This window comes from Calypte anna, chromosome 5A (assembly GCF_003957555.1).
Source record: "Calypte anna isolate BGI_N300 chromosome 5A, bCalAnn1_v1.p, whole genome shotgun sequence".
Classification (NCBI taxonomy): Eukaryota; Metazoa; Chordata; class Aves; order Apodiformes; family Trochilidae; genus Calypte; species Calypte anna.
Window position 1 is genome coordinate 14621000 of NC_044251.1, and position 7378 is coordinate 14628377.

Sequence of the window (7378 nt, forward strand, 5' to 3'; positions counted from 1 at the left end):
GAATAAATCCTTAGACACAAGGGATTTAGATGAGCTTGCTAGACTTTGCTTACCTATCCTAGATAACACACAGGCTGTGAGACTGCAGGGCGCTGCATGAAGTCATTCAGTGGTCTGGATCATTTGTAAATTTGGAAATTACAACATGTCATAACTTTTTAAAATATCAAACTTCTCAGGTAGTAGTGCACCTTTCAGTTGAATTATTATTCAATTATGATCAGAAAAAATGAAATGAATTTTTTTAGGCTAGGTCACATAAAACAAAGACCAGATTATGTGTAGTGCAAAATGATCTCTTTGTTACTTCTCTGAAGGAGGATGTGGGAGATGTTTACTCACCCAAAGTTAGTTCCAGTTTTCTGAATTTCCATATAAAATAGACAATTATTTCAAGTAAACTCGTCAGAAAAATTCTGATAAAACATAACTGTGCCAAAATTACAACTCATTAAGTTTGAAATAATTGGAAGGGGACACATACACACACATTTCCATTTTGATATAATGGTGTGGGGTCCAGGGAAGTGTTCTCTGCTAACACCATGAACAACATATATAGATCATCACACACACTGGAAAGTTGTTTTTTTTTTTTTTCCTTTCCTGCTCTACAGCTCATAAATCTGTGTGGTATTTCACTGGATTAAATGTACTTCTTCTGTCTAACAGACAAGATAGATAACCCTGCCCATTAAAATTTATCAAAACAAGACCTATTCGATTTTTTCTTTTCTGTCCACTTTGATATTAAGCAAATGAGGACAGAAACAGAATAGAAATCTGAAAACACACAGACAACTGTATTTTTTATAATAAGGTAAGTATTAGCCAACTAGGTAATTTCACTTCCTACAAAACATTCTTGAAAATAATGCAACCTTGAAAACTCACCTTCATCACATTAAATACCTTTTTTTTTCTATTCTGTTGAAGATGTTGAAAGGGGGAAACAAAAATTAAATCAATCAGTTTATTTCACATTAAAGGCAAGAAAAATTTTGATGACGCCATTCCAGAACAAGAGTATTAGGACTACATATGCTGTGTGCGTTCTGTGTTTTAGCAATATTTATAGTAGCATTCCTACCACACTCACTTTTTTTTTTTTATTTTGTAAAAATAAAACATGAAGTACAGAAAAGCTGCTCAACAGGAGAAGGCATATTAAAAGTATGACTACAAATGTCCTTCATTGCTGCTGATGACATAACTATTTTTGGAAGAGGTGGAGTTTTATAAAATAAAACTCATCAGGTTTTGCTGAGTGATTTTTATATGTAAAGATTTTAGGACATACACATCTAAACAGAAATGGCAACTGTTTTTAACTAAAATGCTAGTAATCATGTTATAAATTTATTTCAGTATTCTTTGATTCTGGAAGATGTTTGTTTTCTGGACACATATTCCTATATAAGCAAAGCCAACTCTTTTGTAGCCTTATCCTTGTTCTATCTATCTAAGATTGACCCTGGTGAGCAATACCCACCTATCAACATTGAACTTCAGTTCAATGAATCAACTGATCTTCAGTTCAGTTACAGGATTCATTGGCACAGTGAACAATTTCATGGTACATAATATTATTTCCCATTTTAAGTATTGATGAAAATATTCTGCAGCTTCAACCACACCAATGAAATTTAACAAAACAAAACCTTACAGCTGATATAAGTCATCATTTTCTACATTTTCTAGCCAGTTCTTTCACTAGGGCAAAAATTTCCACTGATTTCACTGGAAGATAAATTAAATCAAAGGCACTATAAAGACCCTTAGCTTCTGTAATACTTTTTTTTTTTTTTTCCCTCTTAGAAAAAGTCTTCAGTCTGAGAAAATAAGACCACCACAAATATTTCTATGAGCTTTTAAAATGATGGATTCAGTCACCTAGACTGGCATCAATCACTTTAACCATTACTGGTTTCTTCATTAATTTTGGTCACCACTACGGAGTAGTTTAGCATCTTCAAAACTGAGATTCTCCACCAAACCACAACAATCTAGTGTGAACTTTATGGTTAGCCTGTGAATAATATTATTAACTGACACACAAATCTGCAGAAAAGAGAGATATACCTGCCCATATGTGGGCTAGTTTGGACTACTGATTCACAGCTGAATACTTTTGTTTAAACATATTAATTACATTTTTGTTGATACATTTATGTATAGAAATATATATGCTCAGCTAAAATTGGAAAGAGTGCTTTTTGCCAGGAGTTGTGCTTGAACATGATGTAGTCACTTGGATCAAAAGAGAACACACCTCAATACATGAATGCCATGAATGCTACTAGTCTGGGAATATTAGTCTGGGAGCAAAAGATAATCTGATTTCTGACTTTAAATTATTCTCAGTGCTGACGCTCCATTGCTTTTCTTGATGACCTACAATAATGATAAAAATTAATGCATTTGTCATATGCAATCAAATTGGCTCCCAGTAAGCACTGCAGTCTGATTAAAAAGATCCTTTTCAAAATTTCTGCTTCTTTTCACTAAACAGCAAGTGATGTCTGTTTATTGGGAAAAAAGTGCATCAAATTGCAGAGGGAAAATTAATTACAAGAAGACAACTCAATCTTTTTTTTGTTTTGTTTTGTGTAATAGAATCAGTTTCTCTGATGTTTGAGTTTACTGACAGAGTATGAATAAGAACTCAGTGAAAACACACTTGTTCTTTGAGGCATTGTAATACTGTAATAAAAGATAAAATATTTTCTTTTTAAAAGGTGTCTGTATGACATCTTTTTGCATTTTTATGGCTGTTATAAAATCATACTTTTCCTGCTTTTCATTCTTATTCTCCACATTTCACAGCTTGCAATTGTTCATATTTAGATGTGCCTGTGAGTTTCTATTAAGATTGAAAAAATATACCAGGTCACTGACTATTTTCAGTCAAATGAAGGAAAACTTCAAATTAGATCAGCTTAATGTACTAATTGAATACAAATTATTTAGTGCTTCTAGGTAGACTGACTTACATATATGTGCACAACTAAAATGTTCACATAAGTAGACATGGAGTCCAGCAAACAATATCACTGGTGCTTCCAACAGCTGTAACATAAAAAGAGGTTCTCAAATATAGCCTTTCTTTGCTTATATTTTCTGTTTTCAAGCTCACTAATACTCAAAGCTCCAATCCAAATTTAAAATTAGCATGCACTGTAGAAATTAAAATGTTTCAATTATGTGTGTTACAGCCTCTAAGTGCTGAAAGAGGAATAATACATTGTGCCAGGAATAGCTTATGCTAGGTAAGACTATTACAAAATTTCATTGGGCTTCATAAAAGGCTGGAATGTGATACATTGCCAAGTGAGCTTTTAGAAGAGAAAGAAAGCAATTAATTTTAGTATGATGTTTATTTTGTATCAATACATTAGATAAAAAAATATTAGTGTTAATATTTCCCTCCCTTGTTAACAGTTTAGATTAAATAACAAAAAAAAAAATTCACTTATTTAGGGAAATACATTTAAAAACTGAAGTACAACTTAATATTGTTTCAATGATTCTAATATTAACACTGATTATCCTGATATCCTTGCTTAACTGTCATCACAGTATCCTTTGTAGCCTGAAGGCTTCTTGAGATACTCTGCAGCATTGAATGCATCAGCAAAATACTATCATTTTACTTATATTAATACATGTATCTAGAGTACAAGCTAGCTAACTGGGTGGTGAAACAATTCTATGTTTTTAGAGCATCCCATTAAAAATGAAGACCAAATTTTGAGTCTAATACATAAATACAAAATAAATTCTTCTCTAAAAAGATTTTTTTTTCCCCAAAGTTGTGGTCAGATCAATAGTGAAGCATTTCTGGAGATTTAAAGATATTTACTAGCCCTTTCTTCAATTTTAGCAGTACTACAATGGGAAGGTATCCTGAAAATGTATAGTGGGAGTTTTGAAAATGTTCTACATTCTTGATTATTTTTAACATAATTTGTTTTCTTTTAAATGGCATTGCAGTTTGTACTTCCACAATTTCAAGCTATGAATTTATAAAAATTATTAATTAACTAAAACTAAATTAACTCAATCAGATTTTTCTTGAGCAACTGCATATTGTAGATCTTTTTGCAATACCAGAAATATATGATTCTTGCTACTGACACTTAGTTGAATTTCAATGACACCACAGGAAAAATTCAGTAGTCTCTCAGTACCTTTCCTGTAGTATATTTACTGATTGCTTAACAGTAATTAAATCTAGCAAAAAAAGGGTCTAAAAAATAGAGGCTGAGAGGCACAAATCTGAGTACAAGTGTTTTTTAATTAACTGCACTGAGAAGGGAGTACAGTTAATACAAAATAATCATAGGAGCATTTTGTAGAAAATGCATTCCGAAATCTAATAAAATGCATTAGAAAACATTTTCTGTAATTTGCATTCAAAAACAAATCAAAACAAAACCAAAAACCAGCTCTGAAACCCTGGGCTATGTTATTGATGTGTAGGGCACAATATTAACTGTGATGGTCACATAATCATATCCTTGGAGTGTCGTAAGTTCTCACAATAAGCCTGCCTGCTGGAAACATTTTGCACAAAGGAAGAGAGGCATCTCCAGAAGGGACAATAAAGATGATTAATCTGGCAGACAAACTACTGAGTGGTAGGTTTCAACCGTTTTGTGTGACTCTAAAATTGCCTCGTTGATTTAGAACAGTAACTATCTGCTTAGCACATTTCCTTTACCAAGAAAGGATGACAGTTAATACACCACAAACAGAATCAATATTAAAGTATGGTTTAATATACAGAAAGTCATACAAATTATCACTGCTTGAAGTGCCATATGAGGCTACCACCATCAACCACAACTGGATTACATGTTTATTTTCCCTCCTCAGCCAAATGATAAATGAATTCAGGGTAGTGTGTTAAGATATCCAGAATTTTAAATAGCAAGTCTTTTAAAACAAAATGTAGCACAAGACAGAAACAAGAAATATGATTATATTACTCTGTGGAGAAAAAAAAAAACAACAGATCTCCATTTTCAGAGTTAGCTACCAATTATTTTTTATACCACATTAGAACCCTTCTGACACTTATGGCGCTCTTCTTGTACGGTCAGGCAGATCTCCTGAAATGAAGTTATTAAAACAAAGCAGGGAAATTCAAGATTTATCTTTCCCTTTGCCTGAGAAGGTTTGTTTCACATAAACTGGTGACTGTCCTGCTGCCGTGATTAAGCATTTCAAAAGCTACACCCCTCCCTACTTTGTAAAGTTATAATTGATTAGAAGATGACCTGCTATACTTTATGTTAGTCACCAGTTCTCAGAGAGGAGCATAGGAAAAGTGAGTTGCATTGACCAAGTGAATGTGAGACATCCTTCTGTTTTGCTGTTCTCTGTTTTGTCCTTGCACAACAATAAAACATATTCTTCTTCATTCTGCCAGACAGCAATCAATTCACGCTTGCATTTTTTTAATTAATCGACTTGCAATAAATAGCTAGACCTACCTTTGTTATTCCCCACTATTCCTCTATTAGTTATTATGAAACATTTTTTCATAAAATGAAAAGGCAAAACAGGTGTTAGATTATTTATGTTTGACAAATTCATATCATTTAAATAATTAAAACTAATTTGTGTTGAGAGCTACAGTTGCATTTTTATTAGAGAAACAAGTACAAATAGGCATTACTACAGAGCTGTTTATTCAATAATGAGATTAAATGAAATGGATTTCATAGAGTCAGTTCCTTCTGATTAACGTGGCAATCGGAACTCTAACTTCTGTGCCCTAACAATGTGGAAACAGCTGCTCACCCACTGTATTTCTGAAAAATTTATTTCTTTAAAGCTTAACATTTTAAATTATCCCTAAAAAAATACTGTAAGCAAAATATCAAAAGCTTTCAGTTTGAACAGTATTTGCATTATAGAAACCTGAATTATGCTATTTTTTAATTTAACCATAAAAGTGTTTCATTTACAAATAGCAGTATGTATGTTTATATACAATGTAAACCTTTCTGCATATCTTTTCATCTGTATAGTATATAGGTTATTTGTATTAATCTGCATAGAAAAATATTCTACTTTAAAAATAATAAATTCTAAATTAATTAGCCTATAATATTAAGATACAATTTTAAGAGAAAAATATATGGATACAGGTACAAGCCAAATGTGCTGTGTGGAAAATTGTCTGCTAAGAACCAGTTAAAGCAGCACAGTACTTACCCTTTGAACAAAAGGCATCAACATAAAAATGCAGGTAACAATTGCATACTATTAAATGTTTAAGAAAAAACCAAGCAAACTTCCAGAAGTAACATATTTATGGGACTATAATAGAATATTTTGTTCCCCTGTTTAATAAAGATTTTTCAAGCATTTTTTAGTAAAGATGCAGCATATTATATATTCAAGGACTGCATTGTACCAGAGAGTGACATGCTAAGCCATGTTTGCCTTGCATTTAAGAGATCTCATTTGAAGCTCTCTCACTTCTAGAGTAAAGCAGTCTCAATTTGTGACTCTATGGTAAACAGTAGCACTCAATCAACCCTTTTTTCCATATCCACATCAAAATCTTTAAAATTTGGACTACGAAGACATGTTGTCTCAAGTGAAATAGACATTCAGGAGCCAACAGGTGGACTGAAGCGTGTCCAGACAGAAATGTGAATATTATCAATAAGCATCTTCTAATTTGCATGACCCATCATTAAATTTTTTAATGATACTCTGACATAGGGATTCGATTCACTGTAAAATTACTAAAATCTACCAATTGTAATGCTTTCAGACTGTTTATTTTTTTTTCCAATAGAAAAATAAATCTCATACATTCGAAGTGGTACACAAAAAGACTGGGATAAAATTGATCAGATTTCTTGATAGCACCATTTACACATTCTTTAAAATAAACATTAATATGCACTTTCTTAGAAAGCGATATAAATATAGATATATAAATACAGGACGTGCTAACCTCTGTTAACCATCTGAATGTGATGGAATAATCTGTCTCTACTGTGCAGGTAGGCTTGTGCATGGTGGTGTGGCAATATCATTTTAAAAGTTTGTTACAGATGTGATGGGAAGCTGGAAGGAGTCGAATAAGCAGAAAAAAGAGCTTAGATCTACTGTAAGCAATGAGTCGGAATGAGCCGTTAAAGGTTAGAATTTATCTTTGTTTCTGATCATTCAATGAGAAAAATGACTTCCACAGAAATAGATACCTTAAAACTGTTTGGGGGAAGGGTGGCGAGGGCGAAATAGGATTGTGAGTCCTACAGGTAATAGCAATAACTGGAAGTGCAGACGAAAGTGGTCTTCAGAGCAAAGAGGAACGCAGCCGTTTAAAAAGTCTAAGTGCAATGTTGCAGTG